Source organism: Lepidochelys kempii, chromosome 9 (genome assembly GCF_965140265.1).
Source record: "Lepidochelys kempii isolate rLepKem1 chromosome 9, rLepKem1.hap2, whole genome shotgun sequence".
Classification (NCBI taxonomy): Eukaryota; Metazoa; Chordata; order Testudines; family Cheloniidae; genus Lepidochelys; species Lepidochelys kempii.
In genome coordinates this window covers 20,798,368-20,813,347 of record NC_133264.1, presented here as the reverse complement: position 1 = coordinate 20,813,347, position 14,980 = coordinate 20,798,368, and the positions used below count along the sequence as shown (strand labels likewise).

Sequence of the window (14,980 nt, the reverse complement as noted above, 5' to 3'; positions counted from 1 at the left end):
TGGGTCTAATAAAGACCCCACCAAATCGACTGCAGATTGCTCTCCAGTCAACCCCTGTACTCTACCCCTGATGAGAAGAGTAAGGTTAAGTCGACAGGAGATTTTCTCCCATCGACACCCCGCGGTAACTCGACCTAAGGTATATCGACTAAAGCTATGTTATTCACGTAGCTGGAGTTGTGTAGCGTAGGTTGACTTACCGTGGTAGTGTAGACATAGCCAAACAAATGATCACTGCCCATTTTGTACGCTGAATGAGGCAAGGCCCAGTGGAAAAAGTAGTATCTGAAGATGTAAATAAAGACCGTATCATAAGTGTAAGGGGAGGGAGGTGAATTTAGGTTGCAACAAGCAACCTTAATTCTGGCATTTCTTAACTTTTGAGTTCTTGATTTTGTAACCTTAATGTTTTTAACATGTTTTTTTTTAAACTGGTTATATAATTATACATAAAATTATTTATAAATATACAAAACATTAATTATCTGTTTGCCTGTATAAATATGTGAATGTGTGCACACAGCATACTTCCTTGGGGAAAAAAACAGTTTATATATGTAAGTTTGAACATTATGTTAACATACTGGTTGAAACAGGACTATGTTAACACAAACTGGATACCCTTTAGTTTGCACACTCTGGGCCTACGTAAGGCAGTTACAGCACAACACTTTAGTCCCCACCGCAACTTGTGCCCCCATAGTCTGCACTGCAGGGCTGTGTACACAAGGCTTTAGGTAAGTGTCATAAATATAAAGGGAAGGGTAAAACCCTTTGAAATCCCTCCTGGCCAGGGGAAAGCTCCTCTCACCTGTAAAGGGTTAAGAAGCTAAAGGTAACCTCGCTGGCACCTGACCAAAATGACCAATGAGGAGACAAGATACTTTCAAAAGCTGGGAGGAGGGAGAGAAACAAAGGGTTTGTGTGTCTGTCTGTAGTCGTCTTGGCCGGGGACAGAACAGGAATGGAGTCTTAGAACTTTTAGTAAGTAATCTAGCTAGGTATGTGTTAGATTATGATTTCTTTAAATGGCTGAGAAAATAATTGTGCTGAATAGAATAACTATTTCTGTCTGTGTATCTTTTTTGTAACTTAAGGTTTTGCCTAGAGGGGTTCTCTATGTTTTTGAATCTAATTACCCTGTAAGATATCTACCATCCTGATTTTACAGGGGGGATTTCTTTATTTCTATTTACTTCTATTTTTTATTAAAAGTCTTCTTGTAAAACACTGAATGCTTTTTCATTGTTCTCAGATCCAAGGGTTTGGGTCTGTGGTCACCTATGCAAATTGGTGAGGCTTTTTACCAAACCTTGTCCAGGAAGTGGGGTGCAAGGTTTTGGGAAGTATTTTGGGGGGAAGGACGCGTCCAAACAGCTCTTCCCCAGTAACCAGTATTAGTTTGGTGGTGGTAGCGGCCATTCCAAGGATAACGGGGGTAATATTTTGTACCTTGGGGAAGTTTTGACCTAAGCTGGTAAAGATAAGCTTAGGAGGTTTTTCATGCAGGTCCCCACATCTGTACCCTAGAGTTCAGAGTGGGGGAGGAACCTTGACATGGTGGCACAGTGGTGGGATTAACCTGAAATCATTTTGAGATCCAGTTGAGATTTTTTGAACTAGAAATACAGATTTTAAAAAGGAATTTTTAGGAAGTCCAGAAGGCAGCTTTGAAACTGAAAGCAGCTTGGTTTCTCTCTGCTTTGTGGCCAAGGAGAGACAAAAGGGGATTATCTTGTGAATTGCAGATTTTCTTTGCCTGGAGGCAGGGTACTTAACTCCTGCAGGGAAATTCACAGTCTTCCAACCCAGAGGTTTTTTTTTTTTTCTCTTTTCTTCCTAAAAGTAAATAGGGGGTGTGTGCTCTACCCATTTGCCTGGAGACAAAAGTGGCAGGTTTTTTTTTTAGGATTTTGATTTTTTTTTTGTTTTGTTTTACAAGGAGCACAGGTTTGAAAAGAAATTTTTTTTTTCTTTGGGCTGGGTAAGCAGGTTCCCAAGTAGTTCGAGGTTTTTTGCTTTAATTTGGGCCCAGAGCAGAGACAAGGGAATTGTCTTTTTCTGTAGGCTGACAATCACTATCAGAGAATAGGTATTCTATTCCAGCACAGCAAAAAATTACAGCCAAGTTTTGTTTGTTTATTTCTAAACCTCGGGTGTAAAGTTAGTTAAAAACAGAGAGGTTAGAATGGCCAAATCCTCAGCTCGACTACAGCTGGAATTAGCCAAATTTCAGGCTGAGGAAAAACAAAGGGAACATGAAAGACAGATAGAACTCATGCAGCTGAAGAAGGAACAAGAAAGGGAGGCAGAACAACACCAAGAGGCTGCCCACAAGAGGGAAATGGAGGCAAGGAAGCATGTGGAGGAGGAGAGGGAAAAAGAGAGGAAGCATGTGGAGGAGGAGAAGGAAAAAGAGAGGAAGCATGTGGAGGAGATGGAGAGGATAAAGGCCCAGCAGAATATACCAACAAACCCTAGCAATCCTTCTCCAGGTACCACTTCCCATCCCAGAAAGTTCCCCACCTACAAGGCAGGTGATGATACTGAGGCCTTCTTAGAAAACTTCGAAAGGGCCTGCCTTGGGTACAACATCTCTACTGACCACTACATGGTAGAGCTGAGGCCGCAGCTCAGTGGACCCTTAGCTGAGGTGGCAGCTGAAATGCCTAAAGAACACATGAACAAGTATGAACTGTTTAAATCCAAGGCGAGAGTCAGAATGGGGATAACACCCGAGCAGTCTCGTCGGAGGTTCAGAGCCCTAAGGTGGAAACCAGACATGTCATTTACCCGACATGCCTACCACATTGTAAAACATTGGGATGCCTGGATATCAGGAGCAAGTGTTGAATCTCCAGTAAATTTGCCCTTCCTAATGCAAATGGAACAATTCTTAGAGGGTGTTCCTGAGGAAATAGAAAGATACATCCTAGATGGGAAACCCAAAACTGTAATTGAGGCAGGAGAGATTGGAGCCAGATGGGTGGAGGTGGCAGAGAAGAAGAAAACTGGTCGCAGTTGGAGCGGAGACCAGAAGGGACCACCCCAGACCACACCCTATTACCGGGGGCCGCCCAAAGCCCCACCTACCTCCCAAAGAACCCTCCAGACCCCTTATCGTCCCACCACCCCGTTCTCCAGCAACCCTCCTCACCCCGGTGACCCGTCAGCTGGACGATGTTTTAAATGTAACGAGCTGGGGCATGTAAAGGCCAACTGCCCCAAGAACCCCAACAGATTACAGTTCATTGCACCGGAATCACACCAGAGGTCCACAGGCCCAGATACCTCCCAGATACCCTTGGAGCGGAGGGAAACTGTGAGTGTGGGTGGGAAGAAAGTCACCGCGTGGAGGGACACCGGAGCACAAGTGTCAGCTATCCATGCTTCCTTAGTGGACCCCAATTTAATCAACCCAGAGATCCAAGTGACGATTCAACCCTTCAAGTCCAACTCTTTCAATTTGCCTACAGCCAAGTTGCCTGTCCAGTACAAGGGCTGGTCAGGAATGTGGACTTTTGCAGTCTATGATGATTATCCCATCCCCATGCTGTTGGGGGAAGACTTGGCCAATCATGTGAAGCAGGCCAAGAGGGTGGGAATGGTCACCCGCAACCAGGCTAAACAAGCCGTGAGGCCTAGCTCTGTTCCGGAAACTTCTATCAGGACCCAGTCAGAGGTGATGGACCTGGACCCCAGGCCAATGTCTGCAACAGCAGTAGTGGATCCAGTCCCAGAGACCCAGACGGAACCAGTCCCAGAACCGGAACCAGCCAAACAACCAACACCAGACCCCGTGTCAGCACTGAATCCAGTACTTGCAACCTCAACACCAGAGGGCCCCACCGAACCTGAACTGGCAGCAGCCGATAACCCTACACAAGAGGCTCAGCCGGAGCCTGAATCCCAACATAGTGCACCAGCGGAGAGCGGTTCACAGTCAACAGAAACAGCTCCATCCCCTATATCGCTTCCAGAGGGACCAAGCCTAGGTCCACAATCCCATGAGGAACTGATGTCTCCAGCATCAAGGGAACAGTTCCAGACCGAACAGGAAGCAGATGAAAGCCTCCAGAGAGCTTGGACGGCGGCACGGAGCAACCCACCGCCTCTCAGCTCTTCTAATAGATCCAGGTTTGTTGTAGAAAGAGGACTTTTATACAAGGAAACTCTTTCTGGGGGACACCAGGAAGACTGGCATCCTCAGAGACAGTTGGTAGTTCCAACTAAATACCGGGCCAAGCTCTTGAGCTTAGCCCATGATCACCCTAGTGGCCATGCTGGGGTGAACAGGACCAAAGACCGTTTGGGGGGGTCATTCCACTGGGAGGGAATGGGCAAGGATGTTTCTACCTATGTCCAGTCTTGTGAGGTGTGCCAAAGAGTGGGAAAACCCCAAGACCAGGTCAAAGCTCCTCTCCAGCCACTCCCCATCATTGAAGTTCCATTTCAGCGAGTAGCTGTGGATATTCTGGGTCCTTTTCCGAAAAAGACACCCAGAGGAAAGCAGTACATACTGACTTTCATGGATTTTGCCACCCGATGGCTGGAAGCAGTAGCTCTAAGCAACACCAGGGCTAAAAGTGTGTGCCAGGCACTAGCAGACATTTTTGCCAGGGTAGGTTGGCCCTCCGACATCCTCACAGATGCAGGGACTAATTTCCTGGCAGGAACTATGAAAAACCTTTGGGAAGCTCATGGGGTAAATCACTTGGTTGCCACTCCTTACCATCATCAAACAAATGGCATGGTGGAGAAGTTTAATGGAACTTTGGGGGCCATGATACGTAAATTCGTAAATGAGCACTCCAATGATTGGGACCTAGTATTGCAGCAGTTGCTCTTTGCCTACAGAGCTGTACCACATCCCAGTTTAGGGTTTTCCCCATTTGAACTTGTATATGGCCGTGAGGTTAAGGGGCCATTGCAGTTGGTGAAGCAGCAATGGGAGGGATTTACACCTTCTCCAGGAACTAACATTCTGGACTTTGTAACCAACCTACAAAACACCCTCCGAACCTCTTTAGCCCTTGCTAGAGAAAACTTACAGGATGCTCAAAAAGAGCAAAAAGCCTGGTATGATAAACATGCCAGAGAGCGTTCCTTCAAAGTAGGAGACCAGGTCATGGTCTTAAAGGCGCTCCAGGCCCATAAAATGGAAGCATCGTGGGAAGGGCCATTCGTGGTCCAGGAGCGCCTGGGAGCTGTTAATTATCTCATAGCATTCCCCACCTCCAACCGAAAGCCTAAGGGGTACCATATTAATTCTCTAAAGCCCTTTTATTCCAGAGAATTAAAGGTTTGTCAGTTTACAGCCCAGGGAGGAGACGACGCTGAGTGGCCTGAAGGTGTTTACTACGAAGGGAAATGTGCTGGTGGTGTGGAAGAGGTGAACCTCTCCATGACCCTTGGGCGTATGCAGCGACAGCAGATCCAGGAGCTGTGCACTAGCTACGCGCCAACGTTCTCAGCCACCCCAGGACTGACTGAACGGGCATACCACTCCATTGACACAGGTAATGCTCACCCAATTAGGGTCCACCCTTACCGGGTGTCTCCTCAAGCTAAAACTGCTATAGAACGGGAGATCCAGGATATGTTACAGATGGGTGTAATCCGCCCCTCTGAAAGTGCATGGGCATCTCCAGTGGTTCTAGTTCCCAAACCAGATGGGGAAATACGTTTTTGCGTGGACTACCGTAAGCTAAATGCTGTAACTCGCCCAGACAACTATCCCATGCCACGCACAGATGAACTATTAGAGAAACTGGGAAGGGCCCAGTTCATCTCTACCTTGGACTTAACCAAGGGGTACTGGCAGGTACCGCTAGATGAATCTGCCAAGGAAAGGTCAGCCTTCATCACACATCTCGGGCTGTATGAATTTAATGTACTCCCTTTCGGGCTGCGAAATACACCCGCCACTTTCCAAAGACTTGTAGATGGTCTCCTAGCGGGATTAGGAGAATATGCAGTCGCCTACCTTGACGATGTGGCCATATTTTCGGATTCCTGGGCAGACCACCTGGAACATCTACAAAAAGTCCTTGAGCGCATAAGGGAGGCAGGACTAACTGTTAAGGCTAAGAAGTGTCAAATAGGCCTAAACCGAGTGACTTACCTTGGACACCAGGTGGGTCAAGGAACTATCAGCCCCCTACAGGCCAAAGTGGATGCTATCCAAAAGTGGCCTGTCCCAAAGTCAAAGAAACAGGTTCAATCCTTCTTAGGCTTGGCCGGTTATTACAGACGATTTGTACCGCACTACAGCCAAATCGCTGCCCCACTGACAGACCTAACCAAAAAGAAACAGCCAAATGCTGTTCAGTGGACCGGAAAGTGTCAGAAGGCCTTTAACAAGCTTAAAGCGACACTCATGTCTGACCCTGTACTAAGGGCCCCAGACTTTGACAAACCGTTCCTAGTAACCACAGATGCATCCGAGCGTGGTGTGGGAGCAGTTTTAATGCAGAAAGGACCTGATCAAGAATTCCACCCTGTAGTGTTTCTCAGCAAAAAACTGTCTGAGAGGGAAAGCAACTGGTCAGTCACTGAAAAAGAATGTTATGCCATTGTCTACGCTCTGGAAAAGCTACGCCCATATGTTTGGGGACGGCGTTTCCACCTGCAAACCGACCATGCTGCACTAAAGTGGCTTCACACCGTCAAAGAAACTAACAGAAAACTTCTTCGGTGGAGTTTAGCTCTCCAAGATTTTGATTTCGACATCCAACACATCTCAGGAGCTTCTAACAAAGTGGCTGATGCACTCTCCCGTGAAAGTTTCCCAGAATCAACTGGTTAAAATCGTCCTTGAGATGTGGAAAATATTGTTAGTCTTTATGTACTTGGTAGTATATTTAGAGATGCATGTGTCTTATTAACTCTGTTTTCCTAGAGCTCCAGGAAGAAATCCCAGCCAGTGTTTCACCCTAGCTGAGATTTGGGGGGCGTGTCATAAATATAAAGGGAAGGGTAAAACCCTTTGAAATCCCTCCTGGCCAGGGGAAAGCTCCTCTCACCTGTAAAGGGTTAAGAAGCTAAAGGTAACCTCGCTGGCACCTGACCAAAATGACCAATGAGGAGACAAGATACTTTCAAAAGCTGGGAGGAGGGAGAGAAACAAAGGGTTTGTGTGTCTGTCTGTAGTCGTCTTGGCCGGGGACAGAACAGGAATGGAGTCTTAGAACTTTTAGTAAGTAATCTAGCTAGGTATGTGTTAGATTATGATTTCTTTAAATGGCTGAGAAAATAATTGTGCTGAATAGAATAACTATTTCTGTCTGTGTATCTTTTTTGTAACTTAAGGTTTTGCCTAGAGGGGTTCTCTATGTTTTTGAATCTAATTACCCTGTAAGATATCTACCATCCTGATTTTACAGGGGGGATTTCTTTATTTCTATTTACTTCTATTTTTTATTAAAAGTCTTCTTGTAAAACACTGAATGCTTTTTCATTGTTCTCAGATCCAAGGGTTTGGGTCTGTGGTCACCTATGCAAATTGGTGAGGCTTTTTACCAAACCTTGTCCAGGAAGTGGGGTGCAAGGTTTTGGGAAGTATTTTGGGGGGAAGGACGCGTCCAAACAGCTCTTCCCCAGTAACCAGTATTAGTTTGGTGGTGGTAGCGGCCATTCCAAGGATAACGGGGGTAATATTTTGTACCTTGGGGAAGTTTTGACCTAAGCTGGTAAAGATAAGCTTAGGAGGTTTTTCATGCAGGTCCCCACATCTGTACCCTAGAGTTCAGAGTGGGGGAGGAACCTTGACAGTAAGTTACATTTTGACACACAAACTGCTTAAGAATGTCTCTTTAAATACATGCAAGGATATATTTGCATGCCATGTGATTAACTTAAAAATACACAAGCACTAAAATTATAATTGCATTACTTTGAATATGTAAATCTTCAAGGACATATATGGATGTTTAAGTTGGATTAAAAATCCCCAATTATCATATTAGCTATTAACTATTTGATAAAAAATAACCCATACTTAAAGATCATACTATTTAAAATCCAACATTAAAGAAGCATCTATTCAATGTACTAACTAAAATATAAAGTTTATGGTATTTGCTGCTATGTTAGTCAATTATTTATGTAAGTTGACTTCTTAATTAAGAGTCTGATCCAACTCCACTACAAAGCATATTAGTATTACCAGTGACTTCAATGGAACCTTGGTCTGGCCCAAAGTCTGGAGTTCCTAGAAGTCTGGGTACCTTAGACATGAATTAACTGATGATTATGTGAGGAAATACCTTTGTTGCAGGGAGCCTCCCTATCATGCTAGTTCTACACTTCATCTTGCAAGGGTTGTTGGCACAAGGGTATGCTCTGCAGAGGTACATATGTGCTGGGATGACATGGGACCATGCATGCCAATGGCACATGGGGCTGGTTGCGGGAGTTTCTGACTAGTCTCCATCTGCTTCAAGGTTTGTAGAGGTCATGGCAGTGGAAATGCAATTTAGGGATCTTCTCAGGGCTACTCAGCCTATGCCAGGAACAAAACTGCTGTCAGCACCCAAAAGTTGCTGAGACACAAGCCACCTCCCCTCAATAATTGTGCCAGGTTCTGCCCCAGTGGAGGAGAGAAGTGGAGCCCAGTTACAGCCTTCAAGACAGGGTTTGACAGAAAACTAGCAGACAGAGATTTTGAGGCTATTGCAGATTTCAGTTAGTGTTAATTCTCAGACACCTAACACTTTCATTCAGTAACAAAGTATTATAAAAGACATTCAAAATGTTAATTTCACTAAAGTGACACTCGCCTATATATAAAGGTGCCTTTTAAAGAATTATATGAGAGTCTTATCTCAAGCTAATAGATCTAAGTCATTAGCTTGAACATTATGACATCTATACATTGTACAATTAGGGCCTTTCTTAAATAATCTTAAGAAAAGACATGATCGTGCTTCATCCATATAAAGTTATTACTTAATCTTATTAATTTATATTCTCTGTCTTTATGCCACTGGTACCATATATAACCTCCCATTTTCATACCTTATGCAAGATTATAATATGAAAAGTCCTTGGTTACTGATAGAAGTATAACCTTTCTTATGCTGCCTGTCGTTTACCCTTGGGCCAAAAGCCAAAAATGAATGTAAGTTCTGCATCACATGCAGAGGAAGCAGGTGAGGCTCAGCTTTTGTCACAAGAGGAAAGGCAGGGAAGTCTATCAGTACAAGACATTTAGTTACAAAGTAGACCAGGAAAGTGGCAATGCTAAATATGATCCGTTTTTGCTTTCATTTTAATTAGGTTTTTCTTTTATCTCTGAAAAGTCAAGTTTAATGACACAGAATGTACATATCTAGCTATAAACTGGGATATTTTATTATTAAAATCTGGAAGGAACCAATAGGACCTACTTTTAAAAGTGTTAATGTTGGTTTTCAACCAACATCATCTTCCTGATTTAAACCAAACTGATGTATATTCAAGTACTTCTGTATTGTACACGCACTCCCAACATCTATTTTGCAGCACCTATTTTTAATTTAAACAAATATTAAATTGTTTGTGCAAAATTCTTATATATTGGTGAATACTTCCTGTCTGTGATATCTTTTTGAGAGACTTTATATTGGGGAAAATGAAGTATCACAGAGCAATGGGCAAAATATTTTCTTTGTGGTCAGAAAAGCACATCTCAACTGAAATTAGGGACAGCATATATGTTAGGAACAGAAATCTGCAATCCAGGTTACATAGCTATCTTTTGGGGATTTATTTTATTTCCCTTTCTTGCTCTTCTCCTCAGTGTTCACTCAGGAATTCATTGACCATTTCTATACAGATTGCTCCACATCCAGAGCTTCAAATTGGACCCTGGTACTTCTATCAAAGATTTAGAACTCAGATCTGCAAATCCTTACTCATGAGGATATGCAAATAATACAATTTAAATGCTACTTAGATGACAGGTTGTGCAGGATTGTGTCTATTATTTTGTTCATAATATCTTAATAGACCTGTGTGGCCTGATCCTGTGCATGCATAAGTCAATGGGAGTCTTGATTAAAAGGAGCAGTACTATATAGACAAATCCTATGCTCACACAGGGGTTATCAGCTTTTTGTATTGTGGGCCAGAATTGAACACAGAGGCTTTACTATTATACTTAACCACCTGAACCACCTTTCATTCACAGAAATTACTTATATGGAGAAGGAATATTTGGAAAGTATTCAATGTATTTTCCCCTCTTTTAATGTGAAACTAAAGCAGGAGAAAATGGTATCATGGCCATAATTCAGAAAGGTACTTAAGCACATGCATCATTTTAAAGGTGAGTAGTTCCAACCAACCGGACTTTTTGCATACTTCAAGTTAGACTTGTGCTTAAATACCTGGCTGAATTGGGGGCACCAGCAAATGATCCATGAATAATACTTTGTGAAAGATGCAAATATTTGAGACAGAGTTCCTAATTTTCAAACCCCTTTTTTCCTAAGTGCAATTTTAATTGCAATAAGAAAAGGAGCACTTGTGGCACCTTAGAGACTAACAAATTTATAAGAGCATAAGCTTTTGTGAGCTACAGCTCACTTCATCGGATGCATTCAGTGGAAAATACAGTAGGGAGATTTATATACACAGAGAACATGAAACAATGGGTGTTACCAAATCTCCCCACTGTATTTTCCACTGAATGCATCCGATGAAGTGAGCTGTAGCTCACGAAAGCTTATGCTCTTATAAATTTGTTAGTCTCCAAGGTGCCACGAGTACTCCTTTTCTTTTTATGGATACAGACTAACACAGCTGCTACTCTGAAACCTTTAATTGCAATGTTCAGTCACAAGATGGCAGCTCTGCTTCATAGTTTTATTTCTGCTTTAGTGGTGGATTTTTGGACCAGTTACAAAAAAGTACCAATATATGCTTCTTGTGTGGTTAAATTCACCCTCTCCTCTCTCTAGGTAAATATCATTTAGAATTCTGAAAGAGGATATATTAATATACCTATAGTTTTTTCTTTTCAGTGAAATCCTACACGGACATGCCCAACAGGAATATTAATGACGAATAAGGCCAAGAAGTTCAGACATACCCTTTCCATGGAATTTGCAGTCTGCATCACCGTAATGTTCATCAAAATATAATGATGCCTTTTGGAGACAACTGAACATTGTTCCTTTTAATATGTTTCATTTATTACACATATATGACACACAAATGGATTCTCTGTACAAAGCAATATTTCTCTAAATTCCTTTACTCCTTGTGCCCTTGTTTGTATTTTCATCAACTGAAATAGCCTTGCAGCATGCATGCATATGTATGCCTGTTCCCTTTAGAAATTTTCAATACTGGACTTGGATGTGGGAGTTGGTAGCAAAGCTCTGCTTGTTATGAGAGTTACTGGAGTGCACCTGGAACTCTTCTACTACATATTCTTTCTCATATTATGGTGATTGGCTCCTACGTGCTAAATTCCACATGTGGCTTGAGTAGTCCTATTATACAGTGATAAAATAATGTCTTCTGATGTATTAGATAACTGTACTTATACAAAAAGAAAAGGAGTACTTGTGGCACCTTAGACTGACAAATTTATTTATTATATAAGCTTTCGTGAGTTACAGATCACTTCAGCGGACGCACTATGGAAAGTTTTAGTCATGTTCAATGTAAAACTCTCAGTCAAACATTCTAGGGTTTAATCCAGCACCCACTCCCCCAAAATCCTTCTCTAGTTTAAAACCTTGTGATACAAAGTGTGACCATTGAGATGTAATGCCATTTCTTGCCTCTAGCCTTATTCACTTATAATCCCTCACATTAAAGTCTATTGCGACTGGCCATTGCACAGATGAACAAGGAGGGAGGGCACATGAAGCTTTCTGTGACACTTACGCTTTCTGTGCAAGGGTCCATACAGGCACTGCTTTTTCCTTGTGTCCTCAGAAGCACTAACCACCACAAAAGAGTCTGAAAGAAGCAGGTGTATTGCTCCCATCACTTGCACAGCAGCCAGTAGTAGAATTGTTTGGAGAATGTTTTATTTTTTCCCCAGTGAGAATATCAACTTTTTTTGAAAAATTGAAAAACAAAATATTTCAATTTGGAAATGCTGTCAAGGTGCCTAATGCTCCCATTCTTTTTATAAGCCAGGCTCCTTGGTAAGACTGCAACCTCCCATGATGCACTCTCTGTAAGGGCAGGTGGTGGGAGATAATCCAGAGGGAGAGCCTGGTCCATAGCGGAGAATGAGGACAAAAGGAAACTACACTTCCTCTCCTGAGAGGCACTACTGTGGCATCCACAAACAAAAATAGTTTGGTTTTCAGCCAAAATCAAACTGTTTCACAAAATATTACATTTTCAGTGGAAATCAGGTACTTTTTTGTGAAAACTTCATTGATGCAAAACCTCAATTTTCTGTTGAAAAACCATTATGATGGAACGTTTTCAACCAGCCCTAGCCAGCAGAGCTGTACTGCACCATTCCAAGGGCAGTACAATGTGCATACAGACCCCATTCATCAAGAAGTACTGTACCTGCCTTAAGCTGTCTTTGGGGTGGGTGGCTCCATGCTTCACCTCACTCCAGACTGGTCCTACCAGCACAACACTTGGAAGCATTACTTTATATTAAGGACTTGCCTAGCCTATCCAAATCCATTCTCATTTTTTAGATCCCTCTTCCTTTGTATACAGAATGAGTGACCTCAGTGTATCGTTAGCAAATTTCATCACCTAACTACTTAATCTTCTCTTAAGCAAAGTACATTAAATCCTTCTTCTGACCTTCATGGCAACCCACCAGCACTCAGTTCTGTTTACTCTCAGCAGCATCTACTCACAAGCACAGCGAGTCTTTGAAATCCAACATTGTTCTTAATAGCTCAAGTCCACTAACGCACAATGTTTACTAACCTTGATGATGAGTCTTTTGAGTCTAAATCAAATGCTTTCTGAAAGGTAGATTATGTCCATAGAATCCAACTCTCTACTCTTTTTAAAAAAAAATAAAATCTCAAAATTTCCTCTCAAAATCAGAATCCTTGTTTCTGAATTTAATATCGCTGAGAAGTTGTTAATGGATCTTTAATTATATCTGAATTAAAATATGCAAGTGTCTTTGCTTTGAGCCAGTATTAGCTAAAATATTATCTTAAATATGTACATAATAAATAGTATATTTGATACCATTACTAATTAATTATAGGTTGCATAAAAACTGAAAAGTTGACACAAATCTAAAATCAGCCCTAGAATTGCCCAGTTTACATATCTGTAGAGTAGTAACACATTTCTACTTGGCTATTAATAAATTGACTGTATTTTAGAAAACTAATGATGTTTGTTCTATTCTGCATTGTGAAAGAATTACAGCAGTGCAAATAAGAAAGATGAGATTCATAGGTCTGCAGTATATAGGTATGCTAACTTTTTAATGTTTTTTTTTAGTACGAGCGTGTTTTTTTTACACCTGTTAATTAGGTATCTTTGTGTTTATAAGGATTTACCTCTGTCCACTGAACAGGTACAGTATAGGTAGCTTTAGTGTGGGATTCCCTACACAACTCTGCCAATGTTCTTCAACCAGTCCACAGGAATTAGATGATTTTGTTTCTGTGCCATTCCATTCCTGGTCTCTCTGAGGTGACTGCAGACAAGCATGTTAATTATTATTTACAATAGAAATAATAAAGCAAATTAAAGTTCTGTCTTCTCTTCCTCACTCGTTGATCAGACAATCACTCCTTTCTTCAAATCCCTTCACTAGCTCTCCCTTGACCAAAAATGTCTGGGCCCTACAGCTCCAAACACAGGCCTCTGTCAGTCAAGTTAAATAAGAGTTCAGTTAGTTGTCAGCTATAGAAAAACTCTTATGTTCTTTCTAGGCAGCAATCAGCCAGTAATGGGCAGCACAGGGTCTGATGCTCTTCAACCCAGGGAGCTGCTCAGGATCAGAAAAGTGAAAAGATTGCTGAAAACCTTTCTAGCCCAACCTCCCCCTGCTCTGCAAGTTCTGTGCTGCACCTCTGCAACTAGCAGCACAGAATTTCACCCTAATCATTTAAGCCCCCGATCCTGAAAACAGGTCAAAACAGTTGCATGGAACCTTATTTAAGTCTGGAAGGGCTGCTTTTGGGAACAGGAGTCTGCCTGTGTTGTAATTCCTTACAGGACTGGGGCCTAGATATTTAATTCTGATCTAGTGAAAATTCTTATGCTTCATCTCCTTCTTTGTCCTCCTTCAGATCTTCCATACAGCTCAACAAGTAGGGACTCAGAATGAGCTTCATATCCGTGGATATCACTTGTATGCATGCGAGTGTATGATTCAGATTTTGCTGGGCAAGCAGAATCCTCCACAGCAGAAGAACTGAAATGTCATCTTTTCATGACACTTTAAGCATTATTATAAAATCTTATCTGCAGAATTTATAGAGCTGTGTATCTGATTGTGGAATATAGCAAATGGAACATTGCCTTCCAGAACACTTGCCAGGTATCTTTTCCCTCTGGTAAATTGCAGAGATTGGCATTTAAGTTGTTGCAGGTCTAGGGTAAGTCCAATATCACCATATGATGACAGGAAAAACATTTGATTAGATCACAAACCGTGAAAGATTCAGACAGAAGGGAAAGGAGACTGAGCTAGAGAGCCTGATTTTCAATCTCTACAGGATTTCTACATCCTTATTACCTTGTTTTTCTCATAAGATGCTGTTTGTTTTCCTCCTCTACCACTATTGGATACACATCAGCATCTCGTGGCCTAGCTATTGGGCTAAATCCACTTAAAATGTTATGGTCAGAATTCAATATGTGGGTGGACATTCTTTACATTTATCCTAATAACACATTTGTTGGGTTTAGCTGTTTGTTTTTCAGGAATTGGGTGGGAGGGAAGATCAAGAATCCTTAGCACATCTGATTCTTTGTGCGCTGCGTCCCCTAAGAAATATTTGGCTAATATGCCTCTGGATTTTTAATGGCTGGA

General features: G+C 42.1%; 1 long non-coding RNA gene across 2 annotated transcripts in view; it reads left to right on the top strand.

The window, feature by feature from the left end:
- LOC140916870 (uncharacterized) overlaps positions 1-11,142 on the top strand; it is a 162,536-nt gene extending 151,394 nt beyond the window's left edge. For both annotated transcript variants that reach the window (XR_012160678.1, XR_012160677.1), the window contains exon 3: positions 11,007-11,142. This is a non-coding gene — a long non-coding RNA (uncharacterized lncRNA). The remainder of the gene's footprint in view (positions 1-11,006) is intronic.
- The last annotated feature ends 3,838 nt before the right edge of the window (positions 11,143-14,980 follow it).